This window comes from Mirounga angustirostris, unplaced genomic scaffold (assembly GCF_029215605.1).
Source record: "Mirounga angustirostris isolate CCGP_5_RB_7025 unplaced genomic scaffold, mMirAng1.0.hap1 SCAF_16, whole genome shotgun sequence".
Lineage (NCBI taxonomy): Eukaryota > Metazoa > Chordata > Mammalia > Carnivora > Phocidae > Mirounga > Mirounga angustirostris.
This window is the reverse complement of record NW_026991724.1, coordinates 51,855,368-51,875,358: the sequence shown is the minus strand read 5'-3', so window position 1 is coordinate 51,875,358 and position 19,991 is coordinate 51,855,368.

Below are 19,991 nucleotides of genomic sequence, written 5' to 3'. Positions count from 1 at the left end.
CCTCAGTTTTGTTTGGGGCAGTAATCCCAGGGCATTGATCATGATTGGCCCAAGCCAATCAGCTCCATCCCATTCCTCTTGCTTTCTCAGACTCCATGCAGTTGTGTTTGGATATGTGACCCCTCTCCCATCCCCCCGCACCCTCTCACCCCCCACCACCTCCCTGCCCTGTCCAAGATCGCTTGGAGGATTTCTGAAAAACGTGATCAGTTATCTACTGCCACCATAATACTGCGTGAAAAACCACCACCAAACCTCAATGGAATATAATACTAAGCATTGATTGCTTATGCATCTGGAGTCAGCTGGGAATAAGCTAGGTGGTTCTACTGATCATGGCGGGGCCCATGCGCATGTGGTCAGTGGCTGTTGAGTGATGGAGGCTGGCTCAGGCAACTAGAGCAACATGCCTCTCCCTCTCATCTTCTAGCAAGCTAGCCTGGGCATGTTCTCAGGGTGATGGCAGACGCTCCGGAGTGAGTGAGCCCAATCTCACACGCCCAATTCAAACTTCTGTTGGTGTCACATCTGCTAATATCCCATTGGCCAGGGCAAGTTCCATGGTGAAGGCCAGAGTGGGAGGGCACACCAAAGTCCAAGGCAAGCACACAGGAAGAGGAGAATAGGGCAGCTGTTGCAATCTGCCACAGCAAATCTGTCCAGATAAAAATATTGAGTGTCTTAAGAAGACAGCCTTTTGCTATTGCTCTTTGTCCTTCCTACTTGAGATGATGGAGTGAATATGTGACATGCAGTGCTACAGCAGCCACCTTGTGACCATGAGGCAACAACAAGGAGGATCAAAAATAACAGTACTCTGAGGACAGCCCACAGCAGAAAGATACACAAATCTGTGATGATGTGCCCAAGCTGTGGAACCAGCCCCAGGTCACCTACATCCAGTCACTGGTAATTGAATATTCTTTCTTCTTACAGATGAACTCATCCTAATGGATATAGTTTGATTCCAGAGCTGCTAAGCATACCTCTTATCAAGAAAAGCCTACCTCTACCCCAGCCTCTACCTCAACACTTGACATTTGTGTTTTCCAAATATAACCGCAACACCGTCTACCATCCCACATGCTCTTACAATGTGACTTTGGCTTGTCTCCTATTAAGAGTTGGGTTTGTATGTTCCTTCCCTTTGAATCTGGGCAGGTTTGAGACTATAACAGAAGTGATTTGTTATTCGTTGAATTGCGTCCCCTCCCAAATTTCTGCATTGAAGTCCCAACCCCCAACACCTCAGAACGTAACCGTACTTGGAAATAGGGTTGTTGTGGTTGTTAGTTAGGATGAGGTTATACTGGAGGAGGGTGCGCCTCTAATCCAACATGACTGGTGTCCTTATAAAGAGGAGATATTTGGACACAGACACACACAAAGGGAGGATACTATGTGAAGGTGAAGGCAGAGGTCAGGGTGATGAAGTAGAAGCAAGGAACACCAAGGATGTCAGCAAACTCCCAGAAGCTGGGAGACAGCCAGGAACAGGTTTTCCCTTCCTCCTGAGGGTTACTCTACCAACACCTTGGTCTATCCTATCAACACTTTGATCTTGGACTTCGAGCCTCCAGAATTTATAAGTAAGACAATAAATACAGTTTTGTGGCTTAGGCCACACTGTTTGTAGTACTTCCTTACACCAGCCCTAGCAAACGAATACGGGGCTCTGTGGGACTTTTGGGGAATGGTCATAAAAAGGCAGTATATTTGTTTAGCTCTCTTAGGATGTGGTCTTTGCAGCCCTGAGCTGCCATGTAAGAGGTCCCAGTGCCCTGGGGCCGCCATGTTGGGAAGACGCCAGACCACATGGAGAGGAGATGTTGGTGTTCTAGGCCAACAGCCCCAGCTGAGGTTCTGTTCAACGCCAGCGTCGAACACCAGATAGCGAATGAATAAGCCTCGGAGACAACTCCAGCCCACCCAGATGTGACTGTAACTGCATGAGAGGCCCCAAGCCTGAATCCAGCCAACCCGCACCCTTCGCCCCAGACTTGTGAACAAAATAAATGATCGTCATTATTTAAGCCACTGTTTTAGGGCAGTTTTGTTATGCAATAATAGATAATCAGGAAGAAAAAAAAAATCAGAACGTTAGTTAACTCCTATTCATCCTTTAAATGTCAACTCAAATACCCCTGGCTAAGCAACCCTTTCCTGACCCTCCAGGCCTGACCAGATTCTCAAAGCACACCCTCTCCCTCTCATGGGCCCCCAGTTTCTCCTTCATAGTGCTTGTCACCATCGTGATAGCTGCATGATTATTTGTTTAATGTCCGTCGTGTCTCCCCTGTGGGCTGCATGGGCAGAGTCTGACAGACTCAGTTATATACCACTCCAGGACCTGGCTCATGGGGTCCAAACATGTCCAAAACTGAGCTCATGGCTGTCCCCCACTCTGCCATCTGTCCCCCACCTCCTGCTAGTGTTCCCATCTTTGTGGCTGGCACTGCCACTCAGTCACCCAATTGCTTGGCTCGAAAATTCTGGAATCAGCTTTGCCTCATCTCATTCTCTCTCCTCAGCAAATCCTCTACCTTCGAAACTAATTCTCCCCTAGAAGTTAAACACAGAACTAACTGCCATACGACCCGGCAATTCCACTCCTAGGTGTATGCCCGAGAGAATGAATACAGGTGTTCAAACAAAAAACTTGTACATGAATGTTCACAGGAGGAGATGATGGATCTTGAAAGAATTTCCGGTGGTGGGCACCATAGCTGGTCATCTTTGAAATTCCAGGTCCTGGCACCGCGGTGACTAGGGGGACTCCGTGTATGATGGTGGAGAGCACTGAAGTCCAGAGAGGGGTGCGTGAGCCTGTAAATGACTTCAGAACCTTAGAATATTCACGTATCAGAACTCCTTCTGGGAGCCGAGCATCTCACAGGCTGCCCCGGGAGCACTGAGCTAATCTGGTACCACCACAGCTGTCGAGGCTGGTGGACAAGGAATGGAGGTTTGCGTTGCTGCTGTGGGTTCAAATGCTACTTTGGAAATTACTTCTATTCACACAGGCAGGGGACCGGAGAGGGTCTTAGAAGACCGGAAAACTGGGCTCCGAACCTTGTTCTGTTCTTGTACGGCATAGACTTAACTCAGTAGGCCTGGGGCATCTGCACCCTGTACATCGCAAAGGGAGATTTAGCCCTTGTCCCTGGCTCCTAGGAGGTAAAACCTTTAAGCCCTTGGTCTGTCTGGCCTCAACAAGAGTGTTTTTGTTTACCTAGGGTCTTGGCCCACCCAGTGGCAGCTTGACCTCTGGAGGGGCTGGAGACTAAGGTCAGGCACACGATAACGCTGGACGCTGAATCTCAGGTGAGCTTTCCTGGTTGGCAACAGCTCATGCATGTTGTCCCACATCGTGCCTGGGAGAAATAAGCCCTTTCTTACTTGGAAGCTTGTGCCTGGTGTCACTTGGACTCTGCCCCGTGCACCTTTTACCTTTTATCTCTTCCTTTTTTTTTTTTTTTTTTAAGATTTTATTTATTTATTTGACAGAGAGAGACACAGCGAGAGAGGGAACACAAGCAGGGGGAGTGGGGGAGGGAGAAGCAGGCTTCCCACCGAGCAGGGAGCCCGATGCGGGGCTCGATCCCAGGACCCTGGGAGCATGACAGGAGACGAAGGTAGATGCTTAACCGACTGAGCCACCCAGGCGCCCCTTACCTCTTCCTTCTACTGTAACATGGTAACCATGGGTACAACAACCTTGCTGGGTTCTGGGCATCCTTCCAGCCAATCATTAAGCCTGAGGGTAGTCTTGGGGACCCCTAGAGTTCAGTCCAGTCCTTAACAAGCTGTGTCATCCCTTCCCAGTCATGCCTGCCCACCCCACCACCTCCCTATCCCCAAGCCCTGTGAGAAAGCCCAGTGCCCTCGGACATCTCATCTCTCCTTCTCCCCCAGGTAGAAGGAAAAAAAAAATACAAAAATACAAAAATGCATTGCTGCTCAGGATTCAACTCTGATTCTCATTTTAAAAGCTTGGAGCTGGTATGGCAGAAAGCTGGAGTATTGAGCAAGTGACAAATGAAGGGTGGGCCGTAGAGCCTGCAATCCCAGTATCTAGGCCCATGTTTCAGACTTGTCATTCTGGGATCTCAGAGAAATCATTCCAGACCCAGCTAGGTATCCCTCCACTGTTCAAAAAACCACCAGTGCAATGGCTCTCAGCCGGGAGTGATTTTTTTCCCCCTTGGAGGACACTTGGCAAGGTCTGGAGGCATTTTGCTTGTCATGCTGTGGGGAGAAGGTGTTCCTGGCCTCTAGCAGGTGAAGGCTGGGGATGCGGCCAAACATGCTACCATGCACAGGACAGCCCCCCAAAACCAAGAAGGACCTGACCCCCCAAATGATTGAGATTGAACATTCTGCTCAGGGGACTCCCTGTGGCCCACGGAACACAGTCTGCAACTCCTCCCCCTATCGCTTTCCATTCAAAGTCTCCCCTTCCATGAAATGAGGTGAGTCATAGTACCTACATCGTGGGCTTGTTGGGAGGATGAAGTGAGATTTGCATATAGAATGTTGAGAGGAAGGCTTGGTACATGATAGTCACTGTTGAAATGTTTCCTCTTGTTATTGCTGCTATTATTACTATTTATTATTATTATTATTATTATTATTATTATTATTATTATTATTCCATTGGTCTTGGAGTTTGCTGCCACCAGATCGAAGTCTGGCCAGTCTTTGAATTTCCCAGCCTCACTTTCCCTTTTATACCCTTTGTGCAGGGAGATTCTCCCTCCTCCCCCAACCACACATCCTTCGTGGATACGTTTCAGCCAAGTGTCGGGTACATGGGAAGCCACTGATCGCTACTGGGCCCACTGATGCCATAATCCACTGGTCCTTTAAGATGCAGATTAGGCCTGAGACCTTTTTTCAATCGGCTTCAGTCCTCATAACCTTTTCCTTCCTCCTACAGCCCGTGGAAGCTAAGCTCCTCTGTTAGCAGTTAAGCAAACCCTGCTGGTGTTCTTTGAACATCCTGAGCTGTGCGATTTCACATTGGTTTACGACAGATGGACAGACGTGCCCAGCCCTGCAAGGTTACAGAGATACAAAGATGAGTAAGAGTGTCTGACCTCTTCAGCTAGATTTTATGGTCAAATACGAAGGTCCTAAGGATTCTCGATTTACTCATTCAATTGACAGATATTTACTAAACACCCGTGGTGGTAAAAAGGATGGGTTTATTCCTGAGTCTGCCTCTTCCTGGCTGTGTACACTCGAGAAAATTAATTAACCTCTCTGAGCCCATTTCCTCATCTGGAAAATAGGGATGATACTAATATTCCCATGTTGTGAGGAGTGAGTTAATACAAGTAGAGCTTGATAAATGCTTTCTATTTATATCATTCATTATAATTAGGGGGACCAACAGTCAAGCAAATTCCAATTTGCTTGGAATTAAGGAGTTTCCAGGGACATGGGGTTTTCAGGGCTAAAATCAGGAAAGTTCTGGGCACACTGGGATGAGTTGGTCATCCTGATATAATTCTATATTATTAATAATAGTATTATTATAGACGATAGTATCTGCTGAGTGAGGCCAGACCACACTTTCTTTTATTTATTTATTTATTTATTTATTTATTTATTTATTTTAAGATTTTATTTATTTATTCATGAGAGACAGAGAGAGAGACAGGCAGAGGGAGAAGCAGGCTCCCCGCGGAGCAGGGAGCCCGATGTGGGACTCGATCCCAGGACCCTGGGATCATGACCTGAGTCGAAGGCAGACGCTTAACCGACTGAGCCACCCAGGCGTCCCAGACCACACTTTCAAGGAGCATATATAGTCTGGTAGGAGAAGCAGAAGAATTACAAAAATAACAAAAAATATTTAGCAACACATGAAATAGTTAGAAAGATTATTCCAATATAAATACCTACCCTAGGAGGCGCCCCAAAGAGTGTTTTGCTTGAGCAGACAGTCGAAAGGCATTCATTCGTTGAATGACTTGCAAGATGATCTAGCACAAATGGAATAATGCTGCAGGAGGGCTCAATATTTATCCGGGCAGGGAAGCTGTTCTATTTCCTTTTTTTTTTTTAAGCCAGAGGAATGGTGTTCTACTTCCGTAGACTCGGATTTCCATGGCTAAATATTAAGAAGCAGGGCTGCTTGCTTGCTTGCTTGCTCCCCCCCCCCCCCTTGGCATTAGGGTTGTTCAAGTCCTCATTTCAACCAGAAACATCTCACCAGTGTCCCCAGATACTGGGTTTCAGGGTAGGGGAAAGCCAGTCATTTTGATCCTGCCACAGTCACCCCGCTGATTCATTCGTCCCACAAAGGTGAACGTGTGCTGTGTTCAGAGCATGGCGCTGAGTCGGTGGGGGGACTGCCACCCTACCCGTGAAAGTGTCTAATGGAGCACCCCCCAACGTTAGTAGATTCTTGGTGCAAAATAGTAATTCTCCAAGTGTGGCCTCCCACCCAGTAGCAGCCACATCACCACCGGAGAAATGCACATTCTTTGGTCCCACCCACACCAGACCTGAGTCAGCCCTCCAGGCTCACTTTTGAGAAACACTGAGCTAGACAGAGGAAGCCCAAGGAAATCTCCCGTAAAAGAGATGTAGGGGTGCTTTTTTACTTTCAAAAGCTTAAAGATACTGAGAGGGGTTTTTTTAAAGGACTTTTTTGTTGAAATGAAACTCACATCACATGAGGTTTACCATTTTAAAGTATACGACTCAGTGGTGCTTCATATGTTCGTGATGCTGAGCTGCCGCCTTCTCTATGGAGGTCCAGAACATTCTCAGCATCTCAAAAGGAAACCCTGTAGTCGCTAAATAGTCACTCCCCATTCCCTGATCCCCCACTGCTGGGCACCCACCAGTCTGCTTTCCGTCTCTATGGATTTGCCTCCTCTGGATATTTTGGCGTCCTGTTTTCAGGGTTTACCTATGTAATAGCACATAGCAGGGCTCCAGTCTTCTTCTTCTTCTTCTTTTTTAAGTCACCACATTTAATTAAATTCAGTTAAACAAAAATTCAGAGTGCCAGGCCCTGAAGACACATGTCATTGTATCGTAAGAGAGTGGTTAGTACCAATGGGCTTGGACACCATCCGGTACTGGTTAGAGTCCTGCTTCTACCACAGCCGGGTCCACCTGTTTCGGGGTTTTTATTTGTTTGTTTGTTTAAAGATTTTATTTCTTTATTTTAGAGAGAGCGCGCTCGAGAGAGAGCATGAGCAGGGGAGAGGGGCAGAGGGAGAGGGAGAAGCAGGGAGCCCGATGTGGGACTCGATCCCAGGACTCTAGGATCATGACCTGAGCCAAAGGCAGACGCTTAACTGACTGAGCCACCGAGGCGCCCCAGTGTGTTTACCTGTTTTGATGCTGAACCTATTTCTGATGAACGAAATAAGTCATGGGGATATAACGTTAAGTGCTTCACTTCCTTTATGGCTGGATAATATTCCAGTGTCTGGATCTACCACGTTTAGTTTATCCATTCATCGGTAGATGGACATTTGGTCGTTTCCACCTTTTGGCTATCTTGATGAGTGCCGAGGGGCTTTTTAAGGCATTTTTATCTGGAAGGGCCATCTTGTTGGGAAATGCCCTTCCACACACAAACCTTAAACATAAGTCTCCACTTGAAAGTGGGGGCAAAAGGTCATTTGCACAGATGCCAGCCTCTCTTCCAGACAGAGACAAGACACCCATTCTGAGGCCGGCTCTAATGACCTTCCTCCTGCAGGTATCCTCAGAGATTGGCGATGCCGGGCCCTCGTGAGGCTGTAAGCTCTCCCTTAGCCTACTCTGGGCCCACAGCAAGCTCTTAGTCAACCAGTATGTGATCGTGAAGCAAGGACCCGAATCCTTCTCTGTGACTTCTCAGCTTTTACTAGGCTCCTTGCATTTTCTTCTTCCTTGCCAGCATAGACTCTGAGCAGAAGACAGACAGGCTCTCAGTATTTCTTAACGTCTATTAATTAAAGGCAAGAATCCTTGTGATTTCACTCCTCGAGTTTCAGTCCCCTCTGGCTAAGTGGACTGTCATCTCCCTCGTCCAGGGCCCCCTCCTTCCTGAGTCTCTTGGCCTCCTATGAGTCCCTTCATAGAAAAGCTGATCACTGAGTAGAGCATAAAGCAGACGCTCAAAAGTGCTGCTTAAGGGAAGAAGGAATGGCTTGTTCTTGGATCATTTCAGCAGTTAAGTGCTACTTCCTGTAAGTAGATTCTCAACTGCCAGGACCCCGTGTCCTTATCTGCTTGACTGCCCGGCTCAGGTGTCGTGCAAGTGACACAGCCTTGGTATTTCTTCATGTTTACTAAATGATGAAAAGAACAATGCTTTAAAAACTGTTCCTGCCTAACTGGACCCCCATTGCCTGTGACCAGTGGACCCTCTTCATTTTGTATCCTCCTCAGAGAACAGCACTCAGAAGGCTCTCAATGTTTGAGAAGAGATAGAAGGAAGTACTTGAATTGTTTCAAGTCCATGGTCTTGCTTCTCCAGCTTAACTCTTATTTCTTTTAAAATTTCTTTTTGTTTTTAACTTAAGTATGGAGTAGGTGCTTAAAGATCAAATACACACATATATAATGTAAATATATAATATAAACATATATGCATGCATAAAATATAAAGAATAAGAACGAAATGAGCAGCCATGGTCCCACCACCCAATTTAAGAAAGAAAACATTCCATTTCCTCTGAAGTTTCCTTGTGGGCCCTCCTCCTTCTCATTCCCTTCTGTCACCCCTCAGAGGTAACTACTTTGCTAAACTTTGTGTTTATCTTATCTTTGTGTTATCTTATCGTTAAAAAAATAATCCACAGGGGTGCCTGGGTGGCTCAGTTAGTTAAGCGTCTGACTCTTGATCTCAGCTCAGGTCTTGATCTCAGGGTCATGAGTTTAAGCCCCACATTGGGCTCCTTGCTGGGCATGGAGCCTACATAAAAAAATAATCATCATCTGCAGGGACATCTTTGTGTCCCTAACTCTATATTGTTTGGTTCTGCCTCTTTTGAAACTTTGTAAGTAAATGAAAACACAGCTGTACTGTTGTGACTGAAATTGACTAATTTTCACAGCTGTATAATATTCCATTGAGTAAATGCATCATAATTTTTCCAGTATCCTATAGATAAAAATCTTAGATTTATAGGAAAGTTGGAAAGATGTACACCTCCATATACCCTTCACCCGGTTTCCTCTGATGTCAGCCTCTTACATCATCATAGTATAATTTTCAAAACCAGGAAATCAACATTGATACATTACTGACTTCCAGTCTTTGTTGAGATTCCAGTAGTTTTTCCACTAACGTCCTTTTTCTGTTCTAGGATCATCCAATCCAGGCTTATGGGGGGCTGTGAAAGCATTGCTGCTTATGATTACTCCTGTACACATCTCCTAATGTATATGAGTCAAGTTTCTCTACAATGAACCCCTGGGCTTGCTGGGGCATGGGATACATTACATCTTTAATTGTATTCAATAAGTCGAATTTGTTCTCCAATGTGACTGTCCCAATTTTACCCATTATGAGTACTGTATGAGTTCTCCTTGCTCTACCTGATAGAAAAATTTAAAAATTTGCCATGCTGGTGGACATGACATGATACCTCCTGTTTTAACTTGCATTTCTTGTTACTGTGGTTCGGCCGCTTTTCATAGGTTTCCTCTGGGATGAAGCGTCTCTTCATATCTTTTTTTTTTTTTTTTAGATTTTTTATTTATTTATTTGAGAGAGAGAGAATGAGAGAGAGCACATGAGAGGGGGGAGGGTCAGAGGGAGAAGCAGACTCCCTGCTGAGCAGGGAGCCCGATGCGGGACTCGATCCAGGGACTCCAGGATCATGACCCGAGCCGAAGGCAGTCGCTCAACCAACTGAGCCACCCAGGCGCCCATATCTTTTTTTTTTCTTTCTTTAATTTGGCTGTTGCTTTAATTTGCAGTCTTTTAAAATAATTTCTGAATGCTAATTCTTTGTGTTACATGTTGCAAGTGTCTTCTTTGTCCATAAAGTGTTCAGTGTTTGTCAGAGGACGGGAAGATATCAATTTATTTCAGGAGTTTAAGTCCTGTTCTTTAAACTCTCATGCACCTTGTGACCAGGGTTCCTATTTCCATTAAGGGGATAGATCACACTGCTGAAACTCTATTTTTAAATGTTTGCTAAATAAATGAAACATCTCTCCTCAATTGAAAGCAGGTGTTTAATTCCCATCTTTGCGTAACTTATGGAGGCCTATATGATCTGTCCCTAGTGTACTCTTTACTCACATAGATCTAGTCAAACTGGTCTCTGCTGTTCTTTAAATGGATCCACATCCTCCTGTCTCAGGGCCTTTGCACTTGCTCTTCCCCCAGATATTTTATAGATTCCTTTCCTCATTTCCTTCAGGTCTTTGCTCAGTGTAACTTCACCAGAAAGACCTTCACTGACCTGTATCAAACAGTATCCTCGGGCGCCTGGGTGGCTCAGTTGGTTAAGCGACTGCCTTCGGCTCAGGTCATGATCCCAGGGTCCTGGGATCGAGCCCCGCATCGGGCTCCCTGCTCAGCGGGGGGCCTGCTTCTCCCTCTCCCACTCCCCCTGCTTGTGTTCCCCCTCTCGCTGTGTCTCTCTCTGTCAAATAAATAGATAAAATCTTTAAAAAAAAACCAGTATCCTCTGACGAGCTCCATCCTCTTTCCTTATTTTTTCTTTCCACATTGCATTCTAAATGTATTTGCCTGTCCCCACTAGAGGTATGCTGTTCCGTACCAGAGCCAGTAGCTACCTACCTGTGACTACCCTTGAAATGTGACAGGTCTGGATTGAGATGTCCAGACTTCCAAAAAAAAAAAAAGTTAACATTAAAAATTTTGTTTTGGTTACATCTTGAAATAACATTTTGGGTTAAGTTGTATTATTAAAGTTAATTTCACGTTTTTGTATTGTTTCATGCGACAGCGCTACCCCAGAACATAAGCTAGAGCAGGGATGTTGGTCTGACTCAGACGCTGCTCTATCTCAGAAAGAAGCTCAATAAATACTTGCTCAACAAAGGAATCCAAAAGTAGAACGCCGGTCTTTTTCTTCTCCTCTCTGTTCTGTCTACCCCAGCGATCCATTTCTGAAATCAACTAAACTTTACTGCGGTATAATTTACATAAAAGTCACCCGCTTTAAGTGTACAATCCAAGGATTTCTGGTAAACCCACCACGTTGCACACCATCGCCGTAACTCACTTCTAGAATCTTTCCATCGCCCCAGTGAGACCCCCTCGTGCTCAGGTATGGATCCCCATTCCCACCCTCAGGCAACCGCAAAGCTACTTCGTGTCCAGAGCTGTTCGCGTTCCCTTTCTAGGGAATGAACTCCCCGTCTCAGCTGTGCCAGGGTTCAAACTCCTTGACCAGCCAGCGCCCTCCGTCCACTGCGCACCCCGTTTCCACCCCTCCCTCAACACGGCTCAGCACGGAGCTGGACCCACAGACGGCTTGGCGCCGGCACAGCAAAGCGGGGCAGCCCCGCCTCTTCCCAACCCACTCCAGGGCAGGACTCCGTGGCGCCCGCTCGCGCCGCGGCTGCCTCGGGAACACGCGGGGCCGCCTCGCTGGGCCCCACGACCCGGCCAGGGCGGCCCCCGCCCTCGCAGCCCCCAGCGCGGGCCACCGCAGCTCTGAGCAGCCGCACGGAGCCCGAGTGCCCCGCCGCTGCGTTCTAACGCCGCCCTCCAGGAACAATGGCCAGGGCCGCCGGACTCTCGGCCTCCGTGTGCGAGCGGGTGTTGGGGGGCCGGCCCCTCCCCGCCGCCCCCGCAGCCCCTTCCCGGGCCCCGCCTTGACACTCTCCCGCCCTCAACGGCCCTCCCCGCAAAATGGCCACCAACCGCCTCCTTTCCCGCCCGCCGCTGGTCACCTGATCGCGTCAAAGCCCCGCCCCTCGCGTGGCCCCGCCCCTCGGCGGAGGCCCAATAGCTGCGGAGACTTCGCCGCCGGGCGGCACGCGCCGGGAGCCCGGGCGGCGCGAGGGGCGCGCGAGGCCGTCCTGGGCGTCGTGGAGCGACCCTCGGCCATGCACGCGCGCCCACGCCGCGGGTGAGCGGGCCGCTCCGGGGGCGGGCCGGGCTGCGCGTGCGCGCCCGGCCGGCGGGCGGCGCGAGGGAGGCAGGGGGCCGCTGGGAGGCCCGCCGGGCGCGAGGCTCAAGGCCGGCGCGCGAGCCCCCGGGGCGGGTAAAACCCGGTTGCTGCTGCCCCTGCCCCCTCCCTTTCCTCCCTACCCCCCCTTCCCCGCCCCTCCTCACTTTTCAACCCCTCCCCCCCTTAAAATCTAATTCGTCTATATATTTGTTTTTTAGGGGGCCCATCTCCTTTTCGAGGAGCGCAGCAGGCGCGGCGGGCGCCCCTCACCCCGCGTCACGCACGCACCTTCTGCACCCCAACAGCTCCGGGTCCTGCTGCACCCCCGCAGCCCTTCCCCGCTTGGAGAAGACTCTCCTCAGGGGCCCCTGGTCCGCTGCATCCCCTTTATCTTTCCTCCCCCCACCCCGCAGGCCCCAACTGCCCCCTCACAGCACCCCAGCTCGCGCCTCGGGGCCCTACCGACCTCCGCGCTTTCTGCACCGCGGCCTTGCATTCGCCCTAGCTTCCAGGCCTTCTGCTAAAAATCCCCTTTCTTCTGAATAGGGGACCCAGATTTGTTTCTTTTTAGGATCTTCCAGCAAAAACAAAAATCTCTCCTCTCTTCTTTGATTATACCCCTCGCCCTCCTTTTAGGAACTTACTCTAGCAAAAAAAAAATATATATATATATACATATAGAAATATATATATTTTTTCTTTTCCAGATTCTTTCTCCATTCAGGATCACTTTCCAGCAAAAATTGTTTCTTCTCACCAAGAGTCCCCGTTTTTGTAGTATCTTTCCACTGATAACAGACCAACTCAGTTCTTCCAGTTTCTCATGTAGTATTTGTTTTTCCAACCCTCTTCCCTGCCTCTTCAGCAAAAATTCCTTTTCATCACCAGTCCCACCCCAGTTAGGCTTTCCCCAGCAAAACCCTCCAGGTCCCTTCCCAAGGAAGGAAAAAAAAGAAGAAAAAAATAACTTTCCCGTAACAACAAAACCCCTTTTCCCATCTAGATCTCCCCAATTTAGTATTGCTTTCTTCCTTCTTCCAAAAATTGCCCCTTTCCCAGTTTCACACCTGTGTGCTTGCTTCTTTGGGGACCCAAGTTCTGAATGCCTCTTCCTTTCCACCACCTGCTTTCAGGGCAAAAGAAGTTGGATGAGTGTCCTGAATTTACTACCCAGAGTTCCAGGAGGAAATAGCCAGTGGTCTGACGATCACCTGAATCCCCTCCCTGTGGGGCCTAACCTGGGCCCTCCAGTTCCCCGGAGATACACTCATTTGCTCTTCTCCTGGTGAGTTTTCTCCCTTTGCCCGTGTCCAAAGATACCTTTTTTTGTCCGATGGATTCCTTTCTTTCTCAAAAGGGTTTCTAATTGATCTAAGAGTCTCTGTACGAATGGTGAAACCATTACCAGTTGCTGCTTTGGGGAAGTCAGATAAGGGAAAGGTTATTTATAGAGCATGTTGACTTCTCTGGAAGAATGCAGACATTTATTAAATTGATGTATGTTTCATCGTTGGTTGCAAAAATGCTTCCCCACCCCACCCCTCTGGCTTAGGGTAGCAACTTAGATACCTCCAGGTACAGGCAGTTAAAGGCCTGCAGTGTGGTGAACCAAAGATCGTGTTTCCCATCTAAGTGGTACCTACCAGTCTGTGGAAATGGCCGAGTGGAAATGCCAGGACAGTGTTGCCAGAACTTAATTTTTTTTTTTTTTTTTGAGAAGGGACCAGAACACTGTCTTTATGTGAAACCTTTTGATCTTTAAATGGTGACAATGACTTTAAAAGGCATTTAAAGACTGTGAAGCCCTTACAAAAACATGTCGGCTGGCCACCACTTTGGAATATTTGGTTTAGGGTTTCTTCCAGTGTGTGTACATGCAGGACTTTTCCTCTTGGGAGCCGCAGTTCTCAAACTTTTGATCTTAGGACCCCCTTATACTTAAAAATCATTGAAGACCCCAGAGAGTTTGTGCATGCGAACTATATATGCTGATATTTGGTGTATTGGAAGTTTAATAAGTTTTAAAACTATTTATTCATATAAAAATAACAGTAACAAACATATATTAACAAAATTGACTAATTTTTAAATTTTTTTAAAAAGACTATTTCAGAACACAAAAAATTTAGTGAGAATAGTGGCCTTGTCTTACGCTTTTATAGTCCTCTGGACTCTCATTTCTGCTTTTGCATTCAGCCTTTTGAGGTATTCCCTGTAGCTTCTGGAAAGTTTCACTGAGAGTAAAAAAGGCAGATAATGTCTGAATATTATTATGAAAATAGTTTTGACCTTGAAGACTCCCCTGAAAGACTCTTGAGGACCCCAGGGTTCTCCACCCCCATCCACCTCCCTTTGAAAACTGCTGTTCTAGATTTTAATGCTTATTTGCATTTTATGCTAGGATCAGCTTTTGGAATGAGAAGCTTTAAGGTCTCTTTTCCTCCCTTAGTTAATTCTGTGTAAAAAATTTTCCTGGAAAGCATAGTCCTAGCCATCTGATTCCCCCATATCTTCTTTCTCTTTCCTGATGTAAGGTATAAATCTCCTCTTTATCAGAGGAGATGAGTTAACCTTCTGGTTAAAGTTATATTGGTTCCATGGCTGGGGGAGGGAGTGTCCTTTGGTTGTTCAGCTTAAGAAAGTAGGTGCAGAGTGTGGGGCAGGAGTCCCAGGCTCAGGTGCGGAATCCTAGCATAGAGAGTGGTTACATGTGAGGGCTTTGACGTCAGACTACCCGGGGTTGAATCCTAACCTTGATTTTGGGCAAGTTACTTACCTTCTCTGGACTTTATTTACCTCATCTGTAAAATAGGGTTAAGAACAGAGGATGTGCCTCGGGCGCCTGGGTGGCTCAGATGGTTGGGCGTCTGCCTTCGGCTCAGGTCATGATCCCAGGGTCCTGGGATCGAGTCCCGCATCAGGCTCTCTGCTCCTTGGGAGCCTGCTTCTCCCTCTGCCTCTCTCTCTCTCTGTCTCTCATGAATAAATAAATAAAAATCTTTAAAAAAAAAAAAAAAGAACAGAGGATGTGCCTCAAAGGGATGTTGTGGGAATCTGATGATCCATAAGTGATTCTAGGAGTGCCTGGCACATGACAAAGCCTTGAGAAGTATTTGCTGCTATTGTTGATATTTATAACGATGATGATTATAGGGGTCAGGGAGGAAGAAAGTGAGGACTGTGGGAACATCTCTTCGGAGATGGCAATTGTCCCTCACCTCTCTCCTACTGATAACTATCAGGAAATGCAAAATCTAACAATTTTCAAGAGAAGCCAGAAATTAATACATTTAGTTGAAATCTTCCCGTTAAAAAAAAATGTTGGTGACGAACGCAATCGCAGAAAGACACCGCATAGGCCAAACAAAACAGGCCTATAGTTGCAATAATGTTTGGAGTGGGAAAACAAGGAAAGAATTTGCATAGTTGGGGTAGAAGCTGCAAGTCTCTCTTATTTCCCAGCTTCCAGCAGTCTGATCTTACTCGGACGTGATCACTTTCTCCCTGGTAACACTGACGCAGAGAGGGAAAGGAGAAGATGGTGCTTGGAGAAAAGAAAAAAAAAAAAGAAAGAAAAGCAGACAGAAGAGTAGGTTGGGGCTTTTCAAAGAGGAAAGGAGGTGGCACAGTGGGATTTTGTCACACATCTGCAAAAGGAATGCAGAAAGCTTTCTTTGATCGGAGTTAGTTCTGTGCCAGACAAGAGGCTGTGAGGAATATGGACACGTAGGCAGAGGCACAGGCATCCTAGAGCTTGTAGTCTGGGGAAAACCAGAAGAACTTGAGAGATCATGAGATTCCAAAACCATTTGGGGTAAGTGTGACGTGGCCTGCCTGACAGGTGCTTATGGAGTTCCGAAGGAGGGAGAGGTAGTCTCAGACTTGGTATGTTGGGAGGGGCCCCTTAGGCCTGCAGTTGAAGGGTTTCATTCAGTAAATCTAAGTAGAGAGAGGTTGGTCAAGGGAAACTGCACAAATCAGGGTCCTAAGGGAAGAGGTCTCCGGGGGGGCCTGGCAGGGCATATAAATGAGTGAGGCGGGAGGGGGTGAGAGATTAGGCGTTGGTGGGGGCTCTGGCAAACCGGAGAGTGCCTGCTCTGTCCAAAGCACCTGCACTTCTCAGCTCCAGCCCATGACTTCCCTTGTGATCGCAAGGCTTCTCTTGAAAATTGTTATTGCGGGCACCTGGGTGGCTCAGTTGGTTAAGCGACTGCCTTCGGCTCAGGTCATGATCCTGGAGTCCCGGGATCGAGTCCCGCATCGGGCTCCCTGCTCGGCGGGGAGTCTGCTTCTCCCTCTGCCCCTCCCCCTCTCATGTGCTCTCTCTCATTCTCGCTCTCTCAAATAAATAAATAAATCTTAAAAAAAAAATTGTTATTGCAGTTGATAGAGCCTCAGATTTTTTTTTTTAATATTAGGACTTATTTATTTATAGTAGACTCTATGCCCAACATGGGGCTTAAAACTGGTGGCCAGGAGATCAAGAGTCACATCCTCCACAAACTGAGCCAGCCAGGCACCCCTTTTCCAAGATTTTGAAATAGAAGTTGGAAAGCCTTACTTCAGTGAGAAATCTCTAGGTCTGCCGTGAGTGTCCAGTGTGGGAACTGCCAGACACTTGTAGTTAGGTACATTTACATTCAGTGAAACTTCAGTAAAATACATAGTGTAGCTGCTCAGTTGTATCTCCTGCATTTCTAAGCGCTCATCAGCTGCTCATGGCTGGCGGCTATCCTCGGACTGTGCAGACTTAGACCGTTTCCATCAGCACACAAAGTTCTTTTGGACAGCGTTGCTCTGTCCAAAAGAAGTCGGACAGATTTTTCGACTTGATAACCAATAGAAAAATATTCAGATTAACTGTGGTGAAATAAAACCTCTTTATGGAGGCGGTAAGTGTTTAGATTGTTGCCTCCTTTCCATCCAAACAACGGCTCGGTAAGTGTTATTTACCGGATTGTGTGCCTATTGTTGCAGGCTAGAACGTATGGAAGACTAATTTCCCAAGAGGCCATGGCATTTCACAGGAGAATCCCTGCCTACCTCCTGCTCCCACCAGTCATAGAATGGCAGACCTTTAAAAAAAAAAAAAAAAAAACACATTAAAATTGCTTCGAATCCCTAGCGTTGGCTGAAATTGTTTTTTAAACTATTAAACAAGACATAAATGATGATAAAACAAGGCATATGTTCCTAAAGTTTACAGTTCTTGTGGCCCCATAAAGCCAAAATCAATTTGCAAATTAAATGTAAAACAAAGCAACCAAACCAATGTAATTCAAATTATAAACATCAGTTTAGTGGGAAGGGCGCTATTTTGCTGAGTTTAGTGGGAGGGGTGCTATTTTGCTGAGACTGAACAGCTTTCTTGAAACAAACATCTTGCCCAAGGCCGACCCTGTGATGTCCTCCCGTCTCCTGTCCTTTTTCCTCAGTTCCAACCGCAGCAAGACCTCCATTTGTACCATGATGTCTGTTGGCTTTAGGTGACCCCGAAGGCATTATTATGAACTAAATCCACCTCTGTCCTCTTCTCATTAGCCTGTGGCAATTAAAATCATCCTTTTTGGCATTTGTGCAATTAAAACATACCCCAGGCACTGAAACCAAATGGTAGTACTGGGTTATAAGGTAGTAAATCAATAATCTGCATAGACTGATTTTCTTCTCTTAGGTGGTTCTCCAAGTGAAAGCACAAAATTATAAAATTCTTGGAAAGAATTGGGAATGTCTGCAAGGTTCCAGGGGACCCCAAACCCCGCCCCACAGGGATTAGTGGGGAGCCCTGTACATAGAAGGTGCTAAAACTTGTTGAATTGAATTTATCTGTTGACAGAACAAGAACAAGTTCAATATTGGCTGAAGAGGGGGTTTGCTTTACTAACTGAAAAAGGATGTAAATATCAAAACATGGTCTTTGGACTTTGGGCGTGCCTGCCCCAAGTGGTAATGAGACCAGTTTGTTCTGTGGACTATGGGAGTATGCTGGAAAGCAGGTGATTTGGCCTGTGGGGAATTCTGCCCCTATCCAGAACCTTTTGTGCTTTCTAGATTAATTGGTGTAGCGCAGTGTAAATTTTTTTTTTTTTTTTTTGAGAGAGAGCACAAGAGGGGGGAGCGGGAGAGGGAGAAGCAGACCCCCGCTGAACAGGTAGCCCGATGCAGGACTCGATCCTGGGACTCCAGGATCATGACCTGAGCCGAAGGCAGTTGCCCAACCAACTGAGCCACCCAGGCGCCCAGCACAGTGTAAATTTATTTATGGTGAATTAGTATTGTGTAGTGGGTAAGAACACAAGCTGTAAAGTCAGAATATCTAGGTTTAAGGTCTGGCTCCACTCCTTGTTAGACAAGTGACTTTGGACAAATTACTTATCATCTCAGAGTCAGTCAGTCCCTTTCCTTCTCTGTAAAACAGAAGTAATACAGCACCGACCTCTGGGTTGTAGAGAGAAGGGAGTGAATCCATGCATGGAAAGCTCTTAGTGCGATGCCTGAGAAGGAGAAAATGCTTCATATTTTATTTTATTAAATATTGCTTCATGTTTATTTTGAACAATGCTTTCTATTTTATTTTATTAGCTTGTTTTTATTATTGGAATATGAAGAAAGAGATGGCTTCTTTCCTCTTTGGAGTGCTAAAGAGAGCTTATTGCAACACTGTGCAAGGAACTTCAGAATTGGCAGAGAAATTCTTTTTGCCTCAATATAAATTTCAATGGTCCCCACTCCCTTTTCTGCAATTTAAAAACCCAAAAAACTCGGACAATGCCATGGTGTCACAGACCTCATTTGGTGGGCAAACCAGAACTCACATGTTATTCTTTATAGTATTTATTCCATTTACTCTGAGTCGTCACAAGTCTCGATGCAGAAATAGTGATTTGGTTGCCAGACCCACTGAAGGTTACTTAAAATACAGTGTTTTTCATTGATTTACCCCATATTCTGAATTCTAGAACTCACTTGGGTCTCAGAGTTGTACTGTTGTGGGCCTGTATTCACCTTCTGAGTTTCCCCCAATAGGCTCCACACAGACATGCAGGTAGATGCATGACGTGAAATGCAGATGTTGTGGGCACAGCTTTTCTATTACATTTCAACATGGAAAGTTTAAAAACAGTAGAAACCAATAGCCTAGGAATCTAGACCCAAACTTCAGTTACTCTAGGATCCACCAGATTTGTTACCAGTGAGTCATCAGGCGTTTACTAAATGTTTAGGTGAGGACAGAATTATCCATAATAGCCTAAAATGGAAACAGCCCAAATACCCATCAACAGATGAATGGTTGAAGGAAATGTGCTATCTGCAGATGGTGGAGTATTGTCCGTTGATAAAAAGTAATGAAGTAGTGATGCATGCCGCAATGTGGATTAACCTTGAAAATGCTATTCTTCATGAAAGCAGCCAGACATAAAAGGCTGATATTGTTTGAGTCTATCATTTGTATGACATGGTGGGCCCTCTCATTGAGCCATACTTTGTGTGCCTGCCTTGTAATTATTTTTGTTGAGAAAGTGGGCATTTGGGATATTATAATGTGGTGGTGACTCTTGGAATCAGATTCTCCTTTCCCCTACCCCAGGGTTTGTTGCTACTGCTGCTTATGGATTGTAATGTTAGGTTAGTAACTTTTGCAGACTCTTTTTGCAGACTGTATTCTTTGTCGTGTGTGGTGAGCAAAGTCTCTGCTCTGTTAGTCTGTGCCCAGCTATGATTTGGCAGAGATTTCCTTAAGTGCCTGGAGTCCAATAAAGTCCCGGTCTTTGTGGTTGTGCTCTGTGTGAGTGTTGGGACACACCTTCAGCGCTCAGCGGGAGTTTGCACCTCTGCCTTCACCTTCACTTCCTGCTTACACAAACCGACGAGCAGCCA